Source organism: Rhinopithecus roxellana, chromosome 4, assembly GCF_007565055.1.
Source record: "Rhinopithecus roxellana isolate Shanxi Qingling chromosome 4, ASM756505v1, whole genome shotgun sequence".
Lineage (NCBI taxonomy): Eukaryota > Metazoa > Chordata > Mammalia > Primates > Cercopithecidae > Rhinopithecus > Rhinopithecus roxellana.
The window spans coordinates 8,468,086-8,491,516 of NC_044552.1; the positions used below are offsets into that span (position 1 = coordinate 8,468,086).

Genomic DNA, 23,431 nt, shown 5'->3' on the forward strand with positions numbered 1-23,431 from the left:
TCCTTGCAATACTAATTTAAAGATCACCTACCTTTCTAAAAATAGCAAAGAAGCCAGATGAGAACAAGCTTTCTTACCTGTCCCTAAACTACAAAGTGTCCTCAGCGAATCAGAAAGTGTGACAGAGAAAAAAAAGAAGAGGCACAGAGAGGAAATGAACCAAGACAACATCACTTCACAGCAACCGGAAGGAAAAGCACACATATACATACGCCACTCACATCCGACGTGTGTGGTGGCTCAGTAGGGAAATGCTTACAGCTGCCTTTAGAAGCAAGTCCGCTCGCTGCATGGAGAGGGAAGCATGAGCCTGCAGCAGGACTAGCTGTCACCTCCCGCCCGCCCAGAGAGAGGGCCAGAGCGTCAGGGAGGCAAGATGATCCACCGACGGTGCCATCCTGCCCTTGGGTGAGTTCTCAGCCACTTGCTGTGGCCTGTGGGAGAGGAGGGACTCACTCAGGCTCCTACTTCCTGAGTCGGTGCCAGACATCTGTTGGTGTTTCCCCACTGTGAACACCCCTCAACTGGGGCAGGGAGGATCTCCACGTGCCCCAAAAGAGGAATGAGTGACTCCAGGTCTCCGAGTTGACCTGGAGGTGCTGGTTTTAGTGCAACATTCAAACCCGCATGATTTCTACTTTTGCAATTGTTCTGGGTAGGTGCTTCCTGGTGCGTAAGTACATGGCCCCTCCCCTCTTCTTACTGTTGTCAGAGAGCTTACCTGACAGCAACTAAGCTTTTATTTTTCCTGAATTATTTCAGTACTTCAAGGTGTGAGCCGTCACTTATTCTTTATGATGGATTAGAATCATCTACGTCCTTTTCAGCCTCTTTGGGCATGAGTCCTGACTGGCAAGAAATGGTGACTGAGAACTGGATTCTGTGTATCCTATCCCTGTAGTCATTAGCATCATCTCCAAGGGACTGAGGACAAGTGACAGCACACTGTGTTCTCCCTGTCCATAGTGGGCCGCCCAAGAGTTCCATCCTTACTTTTCTCTATGTTTATTCTTTCACTTAACCCATTCATTCATTTCTTCCTTCATTCATTCAATTGCCTTTCTTCCACGAAAGACTTGAGGCAACCTTTTTGTCTTGCTGAAATTATTTCAAAATGAAGACCATCTATAATCACAAAGGGGACGATCGTTCTGAAAGGGTTATATGTAGTTCCAAGCTATGCAGAGATCGGCCACCAATCTTTTCCCTTTGCTTGTGTTGAGAAGTGAGAGTAGGCACTCTAGTCATTTAAACTCCTGCGTAAAGAGGCCCTCCTTCCCCTGCCCAGAAGCTGGTTTCCCACCCAGAATTGGGTGTGAAGAGCAATTGTCTATGACAGAATCCTGGAAATCAGCCAAATAGTTTTCTTCTTTGTTTCTGTTTTCTTCCAAGCTTGGTTACTTTCAAGGACATTCCTGTTCTAAGAATGTGGAAAGTAGAGTTGGTGGAAAAGAAAGGATATGAAATCAGTGTTTAGCTAGCGCTCCACCATTTCTTGTTAATTGGTTAATTTATTTAACAGCTATTTAGTGGCTGTCACTTTGTATGTCACCACTTAAACAAGAGAGCTGGGCGCAGTGGTGTGTGCCTGTAGTCCCAGCTTTGCAGGAGGCTAAGGTGGAAGGATTGCTTGAGCCCAGGAGGTCAAGGCTGCAGTGAGCTATGATTGCGCCACTTCACTCCAGCTTGGATGACAGAGTGAGATCCTGTCTCAAAAAAGAAGAAGAAGAAGAAGAAGAAGAAGAAGAAGAAGAAGAAGAAGAAGAAGACGACGACGACGACTAGGAAGATAGAAGCAGAGGTGTAGGAGAGGACAGGCTGTACGGGTTGAATGATGTAATTCCCGGTGCCTCTTTCTCTACATGTAAATAAGGGGAAAGAGCTATCTTGAATGGCTGTGGTAAGGATTAGATTGGATAACAAACATTTAAGCATCTGGCAGAGAAGGGGTGTCCGAAGTAGTCAGTGTCCTGCCTCCCTCCTCCAGGCCTCACTGACTGAGCTGGCTGCTGACAACCTGAGTCTTTATCTCATGACCTGAGAGCTTTCTCCAAGTCACATAGGGCCAACTGCAATTGCCCAAATGACAGACAAAAATTCCTAGAAATGAACTCCTCAAAGGCTGTAAATATTCCAGTCCCTCAGTCCTGAGTGGAATAATCTACATGGGATCAAGCTCCAGTTGCCCACGGTGGTGGGACCCTTTATGGCTTCTCTCCTTCCCTGTATACTCCTTCACTCCCCGTCAATGCTTCCTGGGATCATTTCTTAAACTACGTGTCCTCGAACTCTGCATTGGGTCTACTTCTGGGGTAACCCAAGCTAAGACCACCAGCCACCTCCTGCTGTAGGTACTTAAAGAGTTCAGTACTCTGTTCTCCAATGATCAGCTCTATCTCCATTTGACCTTAGACTCTGAGTTTTGATTTCTCACATGTCCATTCAAGGATCCCTCTTCTCTTCTTCTTGATTTGGCTTGCAGAAAGGGCACAGGCACCGCTCAAGGAGAGCACCTTAGGCTCGACGTGTCTCCATGCAAACCCGCGCAGCACGAAGATGTGTCCTACTGCAAATGACCTTCACTTTGTCCTGCTTATCTGTCACCTTCACAACTCATTTGATCAACATTTCTGAAGTGTGAAATACAAATAGGAGAATTTTGTGTAGCACAAGATGCATAGACAAAGCATGAAGTCACATTGAGCCTGATCTTAAAGCCTCTCTAACTCTTGGTTCCTTACCGTTTTAACAAAGAGAAACTCGATCTGAGGCTCAGAGCCATCAACAGGCACTGGTAGCTAGCTACAAATTATTAACATGGCTTTATTTTCCTGTACTTGTTTTTTATGATTACCTTATATTAAACTACAATGGCCTGTTTTTTTTTTTTTTTTTTAATTTGTAGGAGTGGTATAAACATTTCTTTTAAAATATAAATGTATTTAAGTTTTTTAAAAAGTGAGTTTATGGCCGGGCGCAGTGGCTCAAGCCTGTAATCCCAGCACTTTGGGAGGCCGAGACGGGTGGATCATGAGGTCAGGAGATCGAGACCATCCTGGCTAACACGGTGAAACCCCGTCTCTACTAAAAACTACAAAAAACTAGCCGGGCGACGTGGCGGCGCCTGTAGTCCCAGCTACCCGGGAGGCTGAGACAGGAGAATGGCGTGAACCCGGGAGGCGGAGCTTGCAGTGAGCTGAGATCCGGCCACAGCACTCCAGCCTGGGTGACAGAGCGAGACTCCGTCTCAAAAAACAAAACAAAAAAAAGAAAAAAAAAAAAAGTGAGTTTATTATTATTATTATTTTTGAGACAAAGTCTCGCTCTGTCACCCAGGCTAGAGAGCAGTGTGACTCACTGCAACTTCTGCTTCCCAGGTTCAAGTGATTCTCTTGCCTCAGCCTCCCAAGTAGCTGGGATTGCAGGTGCCCACCACCATGCCTGGCTAATTTTTGTGTTTTTAGTAGAGACAGGGTTTCATCATGTTGGCCAAGCTGGTCTCAAACTCCTGACCTCAGGTGACCCGCCCACTTTAGCCTCCCAAAGTACTGGGATTACAGGTGTGAGCCACCGCACCCAGCCCAAAAGTGAGTTAATTTAAAGAAAAACTCATTGCTGACAGTTCTGACAGCACACAGAATATGGCAAACCCTGGAAAATGGGGTTTAACTAAGAGACTAGGAAAACCACACTAGAACGCAGGCTCCTTGAGGGCACGTCTGCGTCTCCCAGTGCCTTCCTGGGATTGTGGCCTGGCCTGTGCCACTGGGCTGGAATTGTGTGGATTGTGGATATCCCAGGAAGCAGGGGTCCAAGCTGCCCTTGTTAGCCACTGGGTTTTTTGGTCTTCAAAATATACAACTTCACTTTGCCCACAATGGCTCCCAAATGTCCCAGCAGTGACGCAGGATAGTATAGACTCTTAAAAATGGGTACAACACAAGCTCCCTTGTATGGTAGTTCCACCCTAAGTAAGAATCCATGGGACTCCGACGTAACTCAGCAATGTGAAACAAGGGGATGGGTGAAGGTATTTGTTGATCTGCATTCCTTTTCACTTTTGCTTCAGATTAGAAGCTCTGGTTCCTGAAGGTCTGTATTTCACTTAACTAGAGATCAATGAATGAGAATTTTTTTAAAACAACTACAAAACCGTCTACTTTCCAAGGAAAGTGATACATGAGGGTGAATAATTTAGATAAATTTAGCTGAAGAAATTTTTAAAATATTGTAACATTTTATACTACAAAAAAGTATATATAAGGTATCCCTATATTCTAAATAATAATAGGAATAAAAACATAAATACACATCCACCTGTTACCCCACTACCCAACCCTGAAAGCCTGCTGTGTGCCGCTAAACAATTGTATCTATCTCCCCCATTGCCCACTGGGTTAGTCTATGTTTGTGTGGCTATAAATACCTGAGGCTGGGTAATTTGCAAAGAGAAAAGGTTTAATTGGCTCCTGGTTCTGCAGGCTGTATAAGAAGCATGGTTCTGGCATCTGCTTCTGGTGAGGCCTCTGGAAGCTTACCATCATGGTGAAAGGTGAAGCGGCGCCAGCATCACTTGGCAAGAGTGGGAGCAAGAAAGGTGGGAGGTGCCACACTCTTTTAAACAATCAGGTTTTTTTTTTGTTTTTTTTTTGTTTTTTTTGAGACAGAATCTCACTTTGTCGCCCAGGCTGGAGTGCAGTGGTACAATCTCGGCTCACTGCAACCTCCACTTCCCAGGTTCAAGTGATTCTCCTACCTCAGCCTCCTGAGTAGGTGGGATTACAAGTGCGTGCCACCACACCCAGCTAATTTTTGTATTTTTAGTAGAGATGGAGTTTTGTCATGTTGGCCAGGCTGGTCTTGAGCTCCTGACCTCAAGTGATCCACCCACTTCCGCCTCCCAAAGTGCAGGGATCACAGGCATAAGCCACTGCACTTGGCCTAAACAACTGGATCTCATGTGAACTAACTGAAGGAGAACTCACTCATCACCAAGTAGATGGTGTTAATTCATTCATAAGGGATCCACTCCCGTGCTCCAATACCTCCACTAGATCCCACCTCCAAAATTGGGGATCACATTTCAACATGAGACTTGGAGAGGACAAACATTTAAACCATATCATTCTGCCCCTGGTTTCCCAAATCTCATGTCCTTCTCACATTGCAAAATACAATCATCTTCTCCCAGTAGTCTTCCAAAGTCTGAATTGATTCCAGCATCAAGTACAAAGTCCTGTCTCATCTAAGACTCAAATCTGTCCACCTGTGAGACTCTAAAATCAAAACAAGTTAGTTACTTCCAAGATACAATGATGGTGCAGATGTTGGGCAAACATTACCATTCCAAAAGGGAGAAATTGGCCAAAAGAAAGGGTGTAGAGGCCCTACACAAGTCTGAAACCTAGCAGGGTAGTCATTAAATCTTAAACGTCCAAAATATAATCTCCTTTGACTCCACATCCCACATTTAGGGCACACTGTTATAGCAGTGGACTCCTAAGGCATTGAGCAGCTCTGGCCCTGCAGCTTTGCAGGATGCAGCCCACATGGCTGCTCTCATGGGTTTAAGTTGAGTGTTTGTGGCTTTTCCAGGCAAAGGGTGCAAGCTGCCAGTGAATCTGCTATTCTGGGTTCTAGAGGGTGGCAGCCCCCTTTCTGTAGCCCCACTAGGTAGTGCCCTGGTGGGGACTCTGTGTGGGAGCTCCATCCCCACATTTCCCCTGGCATTTCCCTGGTAAGAGTTTTTCTGTGGTGCCTCTGCCTCTGAAGTAGGCTTCTGCCTGAGCACCCAGGCTGTCCCATACATCCTCCAGAATCTAGGTGGAAGCCACCAAGCCTTCTTCACACTTGCATTCTGAGCATCTGCAGACTGAACCCCACATGGCAATCACCAAGGTTTATAGCTTGAGTCCTCCAGAACTGTGGCCCAAGCTGTACCTGGGCCCCTTTGAGCTGAGGCTGAAGCCAGAGTCTGAAGTTCAGCAGGGCAGTAGGGCCCCAGGTCTGGCCCCTGAAACCATTCTTTTCTCCTAAGCCTCTGGGCCTGTGATGGGAGGGGCTGTCCTCAAGATTTCTGAAATGCCTTTGAAGCCTTTTTCCCTTGTCTTGGATATTGGCTTCCTTTCAGTCATGCTCATCTCTTTAGCAAGTGATTGTTTCACAGCCTACTTGGATTCTTTCTCTACCACAGATCCAGGCTGCAAATTTTCCAAACTCTTACACTCTGTTTCCCTTTCAAATATAAGTTTCAATGTTAAGTCTCTTCTTTGCTCCCACATGTGATTTAGGTTGCTGGAAGTAGCCAAGTCACCTCTTGAATGGTTTGCTGCTTAGAAATTTCTTCTACCAGGTACCCTGGGTCCTTACTCTTAAGTTCAAATTTCTGCAGATCCCTAGAGCATGAATACAATGCAACCAAGTTCTTTGTTAGCACATAATAAGAATGACTCCACTCCAGTTCCCAAAAACTTTCTCATTTCCATCTGAGACCTCATCAGCCTGAACTTCACTGTCCATATCTGTATCAGTATTTTGGTCACAACCACTTAACCAGTCTCAGAAGTTCCAAACTTTCCCTCATCTTCCTATCTTTTTCTGAGTCCTTTAAACTCTTCCAGCCTCTCCCTTACCCTGTTCCAAAGTCACTTCCACGTTTTCAGTTATCTTTATAGCAATGCTCCACTTCTCAGTACCAATTTTCGATTTTCTGTGTTATTCCATTTTGCATCACTATAAAGAAATACCGAAGGCTGGATAATTTATTAACAAAAAAAGTGAGGACCGGGCGCAGTGACTCACGCCAGTAATCCCAGCACTTTGGGAGGCCAAGGCAGGCAGATCACGAGGTCAGGAGATTGAGACCATCCTGGCTAACACAGTGAAACCCTGTCTCCACTAAAAATACAAAAAAAAAAAAAAAAAAAAAAAAAAAAAAAAAAACTGAACGTGGTGGTGGGCACCTGTAGTCCCAGCTACTCAGGAGGTTGAGGCAGGAGAATGGCATGAACCCGGGAGCCAAGGTTGTACCACTGCACTCCAGCCTGGTCAATAGTATGAGACTCTATCTGAAAAAGAAAAAAGGAAAGAGAAGGAAGGAAGGAAGGAAGGAAGGAAGGAAGGAAGGAAGGAAGGAGGAAAGAAAGAGAAAGAGAGAGAGAGAAAGAAAAAAAAAGAAAGAAAGGAAGAAAGAAAGAAAGGAAAGAAAGGAAGGAAGGAAGGAAGGAAGGAAGGAAGGAAGGAAGGAAGGAAGGAAGGAAGGAAGGAAGGAAGGAAGGAAGGAGAGAGAGAAAGAAAGAAAGAAAGAAGAAAGAAAGAAAGAAGGAAAGAAAGAAAGAAAGGAAGAGAAAAAAGGATTCATTGGCTTATGGTTCTGCAGGGTATACAGAAAGCATGGTGCTGGCATCTGCTTCAGGTGAGGCCTCAGGAAGGTTGCGATCATGACAGAAGGTGAAGGAGGAGCCAGCATATGACATGGCAAGAGAGGGAGAAAGAGACAGGAGGAAGAGGTCCCAGAGTCTTTTAAACAACCAGATCTTGGGTGCATTAACTGAGTGAAAACTCACTCACCATCGAAGGGATGGTGCTAAGCCACTCTTGAGGGAACCACCCCCATGATCCAATACCTTCTACTAGGCCCCACCTCTAACATTGGGGATCACATTTCAGCATGAGATTTGGAGGGGACAAACATCCAAATTATATCACCTACCACAAAAGGAACTATTGTCTTAAAATTTTGTTAGTCATTCCCTTACCTTACTTTTTGATTGACCTCCTAGGTCTAAGTGTATGCATAGACATATATGCATAAGTATACATGCAATTTGCATATAGTCCATTTCTGCCTGTTTGGAAACTGTAAGTAAATGTAATCATATATATGCATTCTTCCATGACTTGCTCTAGGGTGAACATGATGTTTCTGAGGGTTATCCACGTTGACGCCAAGAGATGTTGGTAATTCATTTTCACAACTGGATAGTATCCTATTATATGAATGTATGACAGTCTATCATTTCTATTAGCTGGCAGTGCTAAGTCATTGACAAAAATGATGGTTCAGAGTTAGGATTTCAGGAAGGCACAACGGCCACCAAATTTATCCCTGTTGCATGCACAAACTACTTGAGCAGAGAAGTGAAGCTTTGCCTCAAGTTAGAAACAGGTTTTAGCTAGGGGACATCAAAGGAGGGAAGAGATCTTAAATGGGAGAGGAAGAAAGAGCTAAAGTGACTCCCCAAGATTAAAAAATAAAAACAAAAAGGAAAAAAAGAGTCTCCCTGGACAGACAATTTGTGACTGGACCAGCCCATGCTGATTGTGGGCAAATTAAGGCTTTCACTCTCACTGTCACTTCTCCTCCAGATAAACCCTTGGGGAAAAGTTCTATATGAATACTTAATTTACAAAAGCATTGTTCCCCAGACCAGCAGATTGGGTTCAAAGAAGATTCATCACTTTGCTTGATCCTGAAGAGAACCAGATTTCCTATAGTGCTCATCTATAAGCTTCTCATTGATGTATTTTTTATATTCACCTTTTTTTACAGCATATGAGACTGCAGCTACCACACAGTTACCAAATAGTAGTGTCCATGAACCTTTAGTAACCTTCGACTAGTTTCCATGACTCTGAAATTCCCCACCCACAGCTTCACTTGCAAAGAGTGGAAATATTTAGAGGAAGTGAGACTATCAGCAGCTTAGCATCACCATGGGAAGCATTTTCTTCTCAAAGCACAGTAGTAAGCTGGTGCCTTCTGTCACACTATCAGGACATGGCTTTAGCAAGTACAGTGTCCTCTCTGCACCTGTTCCTCGTGCAGGTGCTTTGCATCACAGAAGAATCAAAATGTTAAGGAGGTAATGCTCTTTGTCACTCCACTGGAGTGGAGAAGTTAAAGCCAAGGGTATACTTCAGGGGTTGTATCACTGGTTTGACTTTACTAGTTGTGAGGTCTTGATGGGTGAGAGTGATCTCTGGCAAATGACATATATTGATTGATTGAGTGAGCAAAGGAGTAAGGTGGGTGTATTAGAGTTCTCCAGACAGAACCAATGGAATGTGTGTGTGTGTGTGTGTATTTTTTAATATATATATATAATATATATAATATATATAATATATGTATATGTGTATATATAGGGATATATACACATATACCAACTTCATAAAATAAATCTCTCTGTATATATATACATATATATGTATATATACATATATAATAAATGCAAAGAGGTCGCTCTTTTTTCTATTAAGGTCTTCAACTGATTGGAGGTCCACCTACATTATGGAGGGTCATTTGTTCTGCTCAAAGCCTACTGATTTAAATGTTAATCTTTTAAAAAAGATAGCTTCACAGTGACATCCAGAAGAATGTTTGATCAATATCTAGGTACCTTGGCTTAGCCAAGTTAACATGTAAAATTAACCATTTCAGATACTGTATCTCATTTCAGAAAATAATTTAGTAGTTATTAATATTTATTGAACATCTGTTAAGGACTCTGTATGGGCCAAGCACCATATTAGGTGCTGGGGATTCAGCAGGAAAGCCAGTCGAACAACATTCCTATTTTCAAGGAGCTTACCTATGGGAGAGTGGGGATCCAAGTAATTACAAACACTTGCAGTAGTTTTCATGCCTTCAAGAAGCACTGCAGATACAACTTAAGTCGATCAAATCCATTCTCCCATATACATGTGGTATTGGGGTGTAGTGAAAAGAGGAACAGAGGTTCTGACTTCTTGGACTTCGTCTTTTACTGAGGACTTCAGGTCTAAATTATATGATGACCATAGACACATTTAACAATTATATACAACATATTATTCATTATGTAGCTTTCAAAAGCACATGTAGTTCAGTTATAAAGGACAATGAAGATTAACAAATTGCATACAATTGTACTAAAAAAAGTGACAAAGGTATTTTGTACATAGTTATTTCATTTTCTTCACGAGTTTTTTTTTTTTTTTTTTTTTTTTTTTTTTTTTTACTATTTTTATGGCAAAACAGTTCAAAGAACCACTTAATGAAGGTGTTTGATTTCAAAAGAATTGATTTGGGAAGACAGAACTGCTTGATGATACCGTATTCTTTGTTGGCTTTAAGTAGCTGGTTTACTCAATTGACCTCTTCCTTCACTGTGTTTTGGGGTTTTTTTGACTGAAGCAAAGATAAGCATTAGAAATAAAGAAATTAGTTTATGTTGTTTAGAACTGAGAATCCATTTTTTTTAAAAAATGAATTGGAGTATCTATGCCAGATTGCTCTTACATGACATATGTGGCCATGGGCAGAGGAGGGTTGCATTCTTAATTTATGCCCTGAAAGAATATATCAGTCTTATTTCTCAAAAGAAGAAATACAAATGGCAAGCAGGTGTATGAAAAGGTGCTCAATATCATTGATCATCAGAGAGATGCAAATCAAAACTACAATGAGATATCATTTCACCCAGTTAAAATGGCTTATATGCAAAAGTCAGGCAATAACAAATTCTGGTGAGAACGTGAAGAAAAGGGAACCCTCATATACTCTTAGTAGGAATGTAAATTAGTATAACCACTGTGGAGAACAGTTTGGAGGTTCCTCAAAAAACTAAAAATAGAGTTGTCATATGATCCAGCAATCCCACTCACATATACCCAAAATAAAGGAAATCAATATGTTAAAGAGATATCTGCAGTCCCGTGTTTATTGCAGCACTCTTCACAAGTGCCAAGATTTGGAAGAAACCTAAGTATCCATCATCAAATAAATGGATAAAGGAAATGTGGTACATATACACAGTGGAGTACTATTCACCCATAAAAAAGAATGAGATCCAGCCATTTGCAATAACATGGATGGAAGGTCATTATGTTAAGTGAAATAAGCCAGGCACAGAAAGACAAATTTCGCATGTTCTCACTTACTTGTGGGAGCTAAAAATTAAAATAATTGAACTCATAAAGACAGACAGTAGAAGGATGATTACCAGAGGCTGGGAAGGGTAGTGTTGCAGGGTGGGATTATGGGGGGCAGGGTAGGGGAGATAGACAATGGGTACAAATCATAGAAAGACTTAGTATTTGCTAGCACAACAGGATGACTATAGTCGAAAATAATTTAATTGTACATTTAGAAATAGCTAAAATATTGTAATTGGATTGTTTGTAACATAGAGGACAAATGTTTGAGGTAATGGAGACCCCCATATACCCTAATGTGATTATTATGCATTGCATGCTTGTATCAAAATATCTCATACAACCCATAAATGTAAACACCTACTATGTATCCACTGAATTTTTTAAAAAAGAAAAAAAGTATCAGACTTTAATTAGAATATTTGCATGTCACAGGCTAGGGCTGATAATCCAATTAAAGTTTTAGGTAAGGGCTGGAGGACACAGGGATGCATAGCACACGTTGATGTACCTCAAAGAGAGGAATTCTTCTAAGAAAGCATCATCATGATTTCTCACCTGTTATCTACAACCTTCAACCCACTACTCTAAAAAAATCTCACATTTGAGTTGAACAAACAACATACATGTTTGTAAAATAAGAATCTCATTTAAAAAATAGCTAAATATGTTGCTAAGTGAAAGAAGCCAATCTGACAAAGCTGTATATTGTATGATTCTAACTAGAACGTTCTGGAAAAGGTAAAACTATGGTACCAGTAAAAAGAGCAGGGGTTTCCAGGGGCTGCAGGGAGGGAGGGATGAATAGGTGAAGCATGGAAGATTTGAGGGCAGTGAAAGTCCTCTGCATGATACGATAGTGGTAGACTGTGCGTGTCACTGTGCATTTACCCAAACCCACAGAATGTACAACACCAAGTGCAAACCCTACTGTAAACTGTAGACTTGGGGTCATGATGATGTGTCAATGTAGGTGTATTGATGTTAGCAAATGTGCCAGTCTGTGGAGGGAGGTCGACAGTGGGAGAGCCTATGTGTGTGTGGGAGCAGGAGGTATATGGGAAATCTCTGTACATTTTTCTCCATTTTGCTGTGAACCTAAAAGTGCTCTAAAAAATAGTCTTTTGTTAAAAGAGCTAAGTAGCCTCTTTGATGTTTCCCCAAAAGGCCAAGAAAGTGTCCAACACTGGACTTTTGCACTGACGGTCCTTCTGCCTGGAAGGACCTTCTGGGAGATCCCTGCCAGGCTCCGCCCCCTTCCTCATTCAGCTCTGGGCCACAGGTAACCTTACCCAGCAGCCCCCCCACCCACATGCCATGCGAAATGGCCCCGGGGCCACCTCTGTCACCCTCCCCATCTTCACCTGTCCTCAACACCACCCGATGCAGTGCAGACTGACATACTGGCTTATGGTCTGTTTCTTCCTCTGAATCGTTGGCTCTGTGGGTGGGTGAAGGACTTTGTTTTGTTCGCTGCTGTGTTCTTAGCACATGGGAGGTGCTGGAGAGACACCTGCTGAAGGAATGAGTGAGTGAGCCAGTGAGTGGATCACCAGGTGAGCGTGAGGGACCGGTGCTACCAGGCAGAGAAAGAAGCAGGGAAGCCTGCTCAGAAGTGAAGCTGGTATGGCCCTTGCAAAACGGGAAAGACATAGAAATGCATGAGGAGACGGTAAGGGGAAGAACAGGCAGCTTGAGCAGAGCTGTGTACAGCCAGTGGGTCTGTGAGGGGACCCTTTGGACTGGAAGGCAGGTCTGGGGAAGACAGGGGTGGGAGCCATCCCTCTTGCACACCTCATGGAGCACAGCAGGCCCGGCTGGCACCGGGAGAGGCCAGAAGCCCACCCCCTCCAGCAGTGTGTGCGTGCTGTAGGCAAAGGCAGGCTTTTCCTCAGGAAAGCAAATTTGGATCCATCCCAGCATTTGAATAACAGCCTGAGTGAAAAACAAAGCTCTACTGGACATAGCAGAGCAAAGAATGGTTTTGGTCAGAGCATTTTTCAATGTTCCTCACTGCCTGCTTCAGCATAGGAACACATCAGCAGAGCTTCGGTGCAGTGTCTTATTCTAAGTAGGCCTGTGATTCAGGGACTGGCCTCCTGGGTTCCTGCAAGCAGGATTTAGCAGAGAGATGTGTCTATTTCATCATTAAATGAAATATTCCTTAGGGAAAAGATGCTTTATGTACCTCAGTTAACATCCCTAACGATATTCCCTGAATACCCAGTTAGAGAAGTGTCAGCCTCCTCTGTGTCATACTTTCTATCTGCTGAGTAATTTCTTTCTTAATTGCACAGAAGAGCTACTTGGCCCAACACCACCTATTTGAGTTTAACCTAGCACAGATTTCTTTCTTTTGAGGCTATGTGAAATGCAGTTGAGCATGATATTGGAAACATGAACACAATCCAAAAGTCCATCAGTAGGGTCCTTATGACAATTTGGCAGTCCACACTGTGGAATACTGTGCTACTGGTGAAAAAGAATAAAGAGGAGATACACAAAGATATGAAAAGATGTGAACCAAATACAAAGCAACAAATGCAAAAGAACATACAGTACAAGCCCATTTTTATCTATCTCATTTAGAATAAAAGTCTAGCAAAATATAGACCTCCAAATATTTTTAAATGTTTTGGGGTTGGGATTATAAGACAGGTTCACTTTCTGAAGTAGACACCGTCTGTCTTTGGATATTTAAAAATGAGTTTATGTTGCTTTGTGATTGAAAACTGGCTCAAATTTAAAAAACCCTGTGTGCGTGCACGTGCACAATCACTCATGCATGTCAGGTTGTGTGGTAGACAGAAGCAATGGTTGGAGAAGTGGGCAGTTCCTAATAAAATTTAACAGTAGGAATGTGTTTTTAAGATTATTTTACTTAAAAATAATAATTCTTCTCCCCTCATCAGGCTTATCTTTTGACCATTTTTGTTTTGGTTTGTTTTCTTGTTTGTGAATACATAATTTGTATTTTATGAATTCATAATTGACAAAAATAAACAGCAAAGCAAAAAAAAAGTTCTAAGCAATGTAAGAAAGAGTCATGGGCAGACTCTTTAAGGAGATTCTTTCTCTGCAGCATGGGAACATTCACAAAGCAATTATCAAGCAACATAAGTTGGGGAAATGATCATCAGGGTTCAGGAAATGAGCAGATTCAAGAAGGCTGGAGTGCTTAAGAGAGAACCAACGGCCTGAGTTCCAATCTGACCTCTACCACCCCCTGCCATGTGCTATTGAGCAAATTACTTTACTTTTCTGTTTCTCAGTTTCTCATCTGCACAGAGGAGGTAATAAGAGCCCTACCTCACCGGTGGTTTTGAAGGTTTTATGAGTCGATGGATGACTTTGAGTGTTACATGAGTCAACACACACACAGCACCTAAAGTGGTATCTGACACATTAAGTGCTCAGTACATATTAGTGAGTGGGAGGAAGAGGAGGAGAGGGAATGAGGTTTCATAAAAGAAAAGGGATGTAAAGAATGAGTAGGGTTTGACAGAAGAAAGAATTCCAAAAGAGCAAGAAAAAAAAACAAAAACCAAAGGCTTATAGGATGCATGAAATGATCCAGTTAAATTCAGCCCAATCTCTGTAAAGAAAGCCGAAATGATATTTCATGAGTAGATGATAAACATAAGCAGACAGGTACAAGCACTCAAATGAAAAGACGGAGGATGTTTTAAAGTTAGCTTTCCTTCATTATTCTGTACACCCTTCAGTGTGTCAGTCATCAGTCAACATATTCGTGTGGAGCCCATACATATGTGTGCTGGTGGTGGCATAGTTCCACCAGCGTGGAACTTTTTCCAAGTGGATTTAAAGTTGGAAAACCATGGCGATCATTTGTTTTATTGTGTGTTGATTAATAGCATATCCAAGAGTTGTGGTCATTACTTCAGTGTGACTCATTCAGGAATAGAAGAAAGATTCATTGTATTACTTTTAAAATATAAACAATTCTTAATTTTTCTGTGCTAATGAAGAACCACAGGAATAAATATAGTCGATAGGTTAGATTACATTTATTTTATTTTATCAGTAAATTAAACAAATCTTCATTGTTTTGCCTTTTTGAACCCTTTCTCCATCTGTTTGGGTTTCTGGTTACCCCCCAGCCCTGGTGTCTTCTTTCCAGCTTGCAAACAGCCATCAAGGCCCAACAGCAAGGTGAGAAGCCACCAAGGGCCAGGTTGTGCACAGGAGCTTCCAAGCAGGCCCTTGGTAATTGAGTTGCTTGACCCTGGCAAACACAGGACCAGCCTCACCCGCGAAAACACATGTGACTAGGTCCCTGAGACTGACGCTTTTGATCACTACCCCTGACCACACTGAAGAGCCCTTTTAAGAACTAAGGTCCAGTCTTATACAATCCCGAGAGTTCAGACAAGAAGGCCAGAATTTCATAGCTCTGCAGGACTTACTTGCAAGGGGCTGCTGTGTAGAAGGTGCCGAAATGGCTAGTAGCTAGGTTTAAGAAATTACAGTCACTAGTTGGTTCAAAGGGATGCCATTCACTTCTGGAATCCTACTGTGAATGATTGGGCTGGGGAGTTTGGTCTCCAGGAAAGAGTTAAACATCAGACAGGAACCATTACAAAAATTTTCACTGAAAAATACATTCCTTGTAAGAGAAGTTGAGAGACTTGCTAATTGCAGCTTACTCTAAACCTAATGACAGTCTGTATCATTTGCAAAGAAAGTACAGGACGTGTGAATGATAGTGAGGGGAGTGGGGAGTCTTGGCAGATAGATCTGACTCTGATAGACGCAGTTGGTCCTCTAGACTGATGATCCATTTTGGAGTAAACTAGATTGGGAGATTGGTCAAATTTCCTTTCTCCAGGATTCTTACCAACAGTAAAGATTGATAAAACACATTTATGCTGCTGTGTTTTTCAAAAGTTCGACCATATAATAACTTTAACAGACTCCCTAAATTTCAAACATTTCCTTGATGTAGGATGATCACAATAGAAAGGAATGTTATTCTTATCCAGCCATCGGTAAGGTTTTGTCTTCCTTAATCCCAGAAACTAAATCACTGGCTACCTCAGAGGCTCTGACCTAAATCTTAATTGATGCCCACTGCCCATTTAGACCACTGTGTGTGATTTTAACCAGACAAACCCAGGAGGAAGGATTAATGAAGAAAGGCTAATATTTTAACCAATCATAGAGTCCATTGCAATGCCCTTTCCATTTTTAACTGAGCTTTATAAGGCTCTTCTCTCGATGTGACCCTCCTTTCTTAATGTTCAGTACAGCAAAAAAATAACCTAGGTTTTCTTGTTAATGTTTGATTTATCTTTTCAATCTTGGTGCTAGGTAACAACATTGGATCAAAATATTAACAGCCAAGATTTTGATATTATTTTACAATTAACTCACTACATTGACTCACATCATATTATTTCAGTTTCACAGTGGTCCTGGGGCATGTTTATTGTATCTCCCACTCTACAGATAGTGAAACTGAGGAGACTGCGGTGGGAAAGATGAGGTAACTCACATGAAGTTGGGCAACTGATCAGATGACACAGCTAGGACTGAAGCCTGGGTCTCCTAAGTCATTTGCTTAGAGCTCATTCAATGACGAGGCAAGTCCTTGCTGTGCATCCTTTCAGCACACGTCATTGGTGTGAAGACACTAGTTTTCATCAGATTAAAATGCATCTTACTTCAAGATAGGCAGTTTCTGTTTTGGTTTCTACCTCTCACACATTGCTTTTAAAGTGCTAACCTCTAATGGCTATCTCATGAGAAAATCTACAGTAAGTATGAAGCGACCCTTTGGTACTACCAGTTTTTCATCCTAAATCCCCTTCCTTCCTTCCTTCCTTCCTTCCTTCCTTCCTTCCTTCCTTCCTTCCTTCCTTCCTTCCGTCCTTCATTCCCTCCCTCCCTCTCTCCCTCCCTGCCTTCTTCCTTCCTTCCTTTCTTTCTTTCTCTCTCTCTCTTTCTTTCTCTTTCTCTCTTTCTTTCTCTTTCTTTCTCTGTCTTACTCCCCTCCCTCCTTCCTTCCCTCCCTGCTTCCTTCCCTCTTCCTTCTTCTTTCCTTTTCTTCTTTCTTACTCCCTTTCTTTCTTTCTTTCTTTCTTTCTTTCTTTCTTTCTTTCTTTTTTTTCTTTCTTTCTCTCTCTTTCTTCTCTCTCTCTCTCTTTTTCTGTCTTTCTCCCCTCCCTCCCTCCTTCCCTCCCTGCTTCCTTCCCCCTTCCTTTCTTTCTTTCTTCCTCCTCCTCCTCCTCCTCTTCTTCTCTTCTTCTTCTTCTTCTTCTTCTTTCTCTTCTTCTTCTTCTTCTTCTTCTTCTTCTTCTTCTTCTTCTTTTATTCTTATTCTTATTCTTATTCTTATTCTTATTCTCTCTCTCTCTCTCTCTCTCTCTCTCTCTCTCTCAGTCTGTCACCCAGGCTGGAGTGCAGTGGCACCATCTCAGTTCACTGCAGCCTCTGCCTCCTGGGTTCAAGTTATTCTCATGCTTCAGCCTCCTGAGTAGCTGGGATTACAAGCATGTGCCACCACATCCGGCTACTTTTTGTAGTTTTAGTAGAGACATGGTTTCACCACGTTGGTCAGACTGGTCTCAAACTCCTGACCTCATGATCCACCCACCTCGGCCTCCCAAAGTGCTGGGATTACAGATGTGAGCCACCACGCCCAGCCTCTCTCTTTCTTTTTTTTGACATTGTCTCTGGCTCTGTCACTCAGGCTGGAGTGCAGTAGCACGATCTCAGCTCATGGCAACCTCTGCCTCCTGGGCTCAAGCGATTCTCCAGCCTTAGCGTTCCGAGTAGCTGGGTCTAGAGATGCACACCACCACATCCACCTAATTTTTGTATTTTTAGTAGAGACAGGGTTTCACCATGTTGGCCAGGCTGGTCTTGAATTCCTGAGCTCAAAGTGATCCGCCCTCCTCAGCCTCCCAAAGTGCTGGGATTACAGGCGTGAGCCACTGCGCCTGGCCCCATTTTCTTTTCTTTCTTCTTTTTCTTGGCATTTGTTATGATCAAGCCTTTTTTTTTAAGTACTGAATATCCATGGACTCCTTCCAGTTTTACTTCATCAAAATGTGCTTGCAGGGAAGGATTTGGTCTCATTGATTTCAATTAATATAACTCCAAGCCACTACTCTTCTGCTATTTACCTTTTAATCTATATTTCTTACTATACATAAGAAGCTTTGCTTCTCTACTGAAGAAGAATTTCAAGGAGTGTAGGGTGAAGATGAGGTTTTTAAATTACGATATTTTTCTTCAGTCCCTTCCTCCAAATTCTACACGTAGATGTACTGTGCTTCAGCCAACTTATCTCTAACTAGGACATTCAGATCTACCAACTAAGCTATGACTTATTATAGGCAGGCGGTCAGCAGGAAGAGCTGTTTTTCTTTGAAAGTAGGACAAGAATAGGTCTATGGAATGCTGGGGTCACTTGGTTTCCTCAGTGGAAAGAAACGGGATGTTTCTGCACTAACTAGAGGACTTGAAAGGTAGGGAGGGGTGAGGGTGATTGAGAAATAATGATTTCAACAAACAGAACATTAAGTACTCTGTCAGACAGCATGTTCCCATCTGGGGGGTGAGTGGCAGAAAATATAGTCGCTATCATGAGAAGGGCTCCCCTAAATCTGCCCACCCACCTCCAACTCTCGCTCCAGTCAGTCTTTCTGAATGCCCAGCCTGCTACACTGACCCTCACTGCTCTTACCTCTGTGCCAGGGTGAGAGAGGCCAGGCAGCAGGTAAGGAAAGAGGAGAGGAAATGCAGAGTCTCCATTTGGCTTATAAAGGAACTGTACTGTAATAGATATTGTTGTTTAAAAAAATAGCATGACATCCATTCCATTTCTCTCCCTCTTCTTCAAAGATATTTCAGCCTCAGGGACTTTCTGCTTGTTAGTGGGTTGGTGAAAAATTCATGATAGATTTCTAGTTAGCAGGTAGAAGGGATGGGAGATTACATCCTAATATACTAGGGTAACTATGTCTTATTGAGCACTTAATGTGTACTGAGTGAACATACCTGCTTTCATTCACGACCACTTAATGAGGGAACTTTGGAGCCTCCTTAGGGGTTAGAAGCAAAAGCTCGGAACCAGCTTGCCTGGGTTCAAATCCTGGTTGTGCCGTGTACCTGCTGTGTGACCTTGGTGTAGTTACTTCATCTCTCCATGAATCAGCTTCCTCACCTTAAAATGGAGATAATTATAATGTCACGCACCTTTCGGAGGGATTCCCAAGGCCACCCCCAGGTTCTATGACTCATTAGGAGGACCCACAGGATTCATCATAGAGTCATACCCACTGCTAAGTTCTATTACCTCAAAAACATAAATCAGAATCAGCAAAGGGGAAAGCAACAGAAGAAACCAGGCATGAGCTACCAAGAGTCCTCTCCTAGGTGAGTCACACCAGACACACCGAACTCCTCCAGCAACAAGTTCTGACAGGTATGAAATGTTGCCTACTAGGGAAGCTCAGTAGAGACTTAGTGCCAGAGTTTTGATCTGGAGCTGGTCACTTAGACACCCTCTGTCTGGCATATAAACAAATTCCAGACTCCCAGAAGGAAAGCAGGTGTTCAGCATAAACCGTGTTGTTTGCACACACAGTTAAGTCACAGTGAGCCACTCATATCACGGACCAGCAGGAACCCCTCACATGTTCCCAGATGCCAGCCAAGGGCCAGCCTTGCAAGCAGGATTGAGATCGCATTCTTGGGCCTGCTACGTGAACTCTTCTACTTGCTACTTTTTGATTGCCGTGAGATTACATAAGGTAATATATATCCATTGCTTACAACAGTGCCTTATTTGTGGGAAGCCCTACAGATGTTTTTAGTCCTTACTAATATGTGGAAAAAAATACTGAGGTTTAGAATGACTACACAGTCAAAATTGGACCAACTGGAATCTGAATTCACATTTCCCCAAAAAAGGTTCATGCATCTATTCACATCACTCAAACATGAGCAAAATAGCATCCTTCTTCAAACTGGAACTGGATATGGAGTTGGTGGGTCCCTTCCTTTGCAGGTTCACAGCAGATGGAGCCTTTCAGTCCAGTTGGGTTTTGAAGACAGAGCTTCTTGGAGCTGTAAGCACCATCAGGTTGCTTCTTTCTCAGGTTAAACTTACTCAGAGTACATTTACGGTCTGGTAATGCCCTACATGAGCATATTTTAGCCTCATTCCATGAGGCGCGTTTTGTTGATGCCCTTCATTTTTCAGGATACGTATCCACAAAGCCATAAGAATTTTCTGCCATAAGATCTAGATAGTGAATCATCTCACCGTAATTGAAATCATCCCATCGTAAACCATTTTTAGGCTTAAAAAGAAATTCTGATGAAGAAATTTCTCCCACCTACTTCTCCCAATGCAAAGAAGTAGTTAATCAATCTCTTCAATCATAGGATTACCTGTATCTTACCTTTCTCCAGGTTTTCTGGTCTTTGGTTATGTCAATGGGCAGGGCAGCAGAATGTCCATAGCTAGCTGTGAACGCTAAGCAACTGTAGCAGATGTCAAATCAGTTGCACCACCTAAGTCTGTGCACTGAAATGAAGTCATTGACTGCAACCAATTGAGAGGTACCTTTTAGTATTTTGTTTTGTTTCTGTTTTTGTTTTCTAAAAAAGAAGGATTTCAAAATGGGAACAGGGCTAGAAGAATCCTTTCAATTTTATGTTAAAAAATATGCATCATCAATGCAGATTGCCATATGGTCAGAGTAAGATGAAACAGAGTCTTAGAGCAATCGTTTATTTCAACATTAGCATTGTTAGTTGTTATACATCTGTCCCTTCCAATAAATGAAAATTTTGTAAACTTAGTCATTTATAATCCCACAGACCCTAGAATAGAATTCACACATGGTGACTGTTTATTAAAGGTCTGCTCCGTTAACACTCAAATGCTAATGCACTTCCATTTAATAAAAGAGCTTCATCTTTGGGTCTGGCAGCTCATGACTTACCCCAAGTGAGTAGGTGGCTATTTCCCAGATGACTGTAGTCAACGCAGTGCCAGATTTTGACATCTACACAAACATCTCCTTTTGGTGAGAAAAGCAAGCAAAAGTTATAGAGAAAGAATAGCGTGACTGCGGTTAATACCATAAGTTAAAGAACAAATAAGGGCATCTAGAAAAAAATAAGATGGGAAGCTTGTAGAATATAAGGATCAAAGTGCTTATGGTAACCCTGGTTGCTACTAGCTGAGTCTACGGATGCGACTAAATGGCTGAAGACATGCAAAGGCGAAGCAAGAGGCAGAACACAGAGAACAGAGAGAGACAGAGGGATGAAAATGGAATTATGTCAGTGTCCTCATCAGTTTGGGCTGCTAGAACCGAGTACCATAGACTAGGTGGCTTGTAAACAACATACATTTATTTTTCACAGTTCTGGAGGCTGGTATTCTGAAATCAGGGTGCCTGGTAAGGGCCCTCTTCTGGGTGGCAGATTGCTGCCTTCTCATTGTATTCTCACATGGCAGCAAAAGAGGTAGAGAGCTCTCTGGAATCTCTTTCATAAGACCACTACATCCATTCAGGAGGCTTCACCCTCATGATGTAATCACCTCCCAAAGACCTCCCCTTCTATCACCATCACATTGGGGCTTGGGAGTTCAACATATAAATTTGGAGGTGATACAGCCATTGAGTTCATTACAATCAGCACAGCACAGTTCATGAAGACTTTTTTCTGGTATGCAGTCCCCTAAATATTCCTTGAATATCTGTACCTCTGCCTTTGCTCAGACTAATTTCTCCTTTCTCTTCATATGCCAGGCTCAGCTCACACACCACCTACTTCTTGAACACCCCAGCCGATCTCAGCCCCCACTACTTTCTCCCTCCTGTAAACTCCTAAAGCTTCCAATGTAATGTTGAATGTTGTTCTTTAGGGTCGCAATTAGATTGTATAAATGTTCTTTGTATACTCCTAAGTTTCTTAAATAAAAATGACATGGGTTTTTTCTTTCATCAGCTATAAGCATTTCCTAACCATCCACTGTGAATAGGGATGATATAGTTTAGGTTTTTGTCCCCACCCAAAAATCTCATGTTGAATTGTAATCTCCAGTGCCGAAGGTGGGGCCTGGTAGGAGGTGTTTGGATCATGTGGTGGATCCCTCATCGCTTGGTGCTATCTTTGTGATAGTGAGTTCTTGTGAGATCTGGTTGTGTGAAAGTGTGAAGCACCTCCCCCTGCCCCCTGCCACTCTCTCTGTCTTGGTCCTGCTTTCACCATGTGACGTACCTGCTCCTACCACCTTCCACCATGATTGTAAGCCTCCTGAGACCTCCCCAGAAGCAGAAACCTCTGTGCTTTCTGTACACCTGCAGAACCATGAGCCAATTTAACCTCTTTTCTTATAAATAACCCAGTCTCGGGCATTTTCTTATAGGAATGCAAGAATGGCCTAATACAGGAGATAAAGAGGATATGATCTAGAGTTTGGCCAGACTTTAACCAGGACCCCCATCCCTACAACTCTGACTCCATGACACTGCTGTCTGAGGACACAGGTGTCCTCTAGCAAAATCCCAAACCAGCCTTGTCAAAGGCTGTTTTCTTATTTCCAGAACAAGTTGCTTATTTCTGGAGACCATTCCTCCACTATTTCACTTTTCGAATAAAGCTTGAGTACCCCAGAAGTAAATGGCAATAAGAAAAAAGTACCACTCATGCATCACACACATGTATGCATACAGTCATACACACAAACAAGCTGATACCTTAATTTTACTTTGGCCCACCTCTAGGATCTGGGTGGACACTCCTCTCTATGCCTTTTCTGTTCTTTCTCTTCCATTGCCCACAGAATATGGAGACCAAAGTGCTCATTGTTGCTTCTTGAATGCTCCATGCAGGCAAGGAGTGGTACCCTTCCCTGATGTGTTAGTCAGTTCTCACACTGCTATAAAGAAATACCTGAGACTGGGTAATTTATAAAGAAAAGAGGTTTGATTGGCCCACGGTTCTGCAGGCTGTACAGGAAGCATGATGCTGGCATCTGCTCAGCCTCTGGGGAGACCTCAGGAAACTTTCAGTCATGGCAGAAGGCGAAGGGGGAGCAACTACATCTTCCATAGCTGGAGCAGGAGGAAGAGAGAGAGAACATGGAGGTGCCACACACTTTTAACCAATCAGATCTCATGAGAACTCACTCACTATCAGAAGAACAGCAACCAGGGAAAAATCTGCCCCTGTGATCCAATCACCTCCCACCAGGCCCCACCTCCAACACTGGGGACTATATTTCAACATGAGATTTGAGTGGGGACATAGAGGAAACCATGTCATCTGGCTAAGTGGTGACCACACAGTTCTCACCCGTGTGTGGGTTATTCATTTTCTGCTCTTCCCTAAGACTCTTCTTAAATTCCTGGCAGACTCTTACTCATACTCTCCTTTGGGAGTTCTTCTTCTGCTCTACAATACTTTCTGTATTTGACCCCTTTCCTCATATGTCACACCCTCTTCACCCTGATGGAGGCTTCTT

The 23,431-nt window shown here is 42.6% G+C and overlaps 1 protein-coding gene across 1 annotated transcript in view; it reads left to right on the plus strand.

The window, feature by feature from the left end:
• Nucleotides 1-200: 200 nt before the first annotated feature.
• NEDD9 (neural precursor cell expressed, developmentally down-regulated 9) overlaps nt 201-23,431 on the plus strand; it is a 200,962-nt gene continuing 177,731 nt past the window's right edge. The window contains exon 1 of the mRNA XM_030929528.1: nt 201-408. The gene's annotated coding sequence lies outside the window, so the exon portion shown is untranslated. The remainder of the gene's footprint in view (nt 409-23,431) is intronic.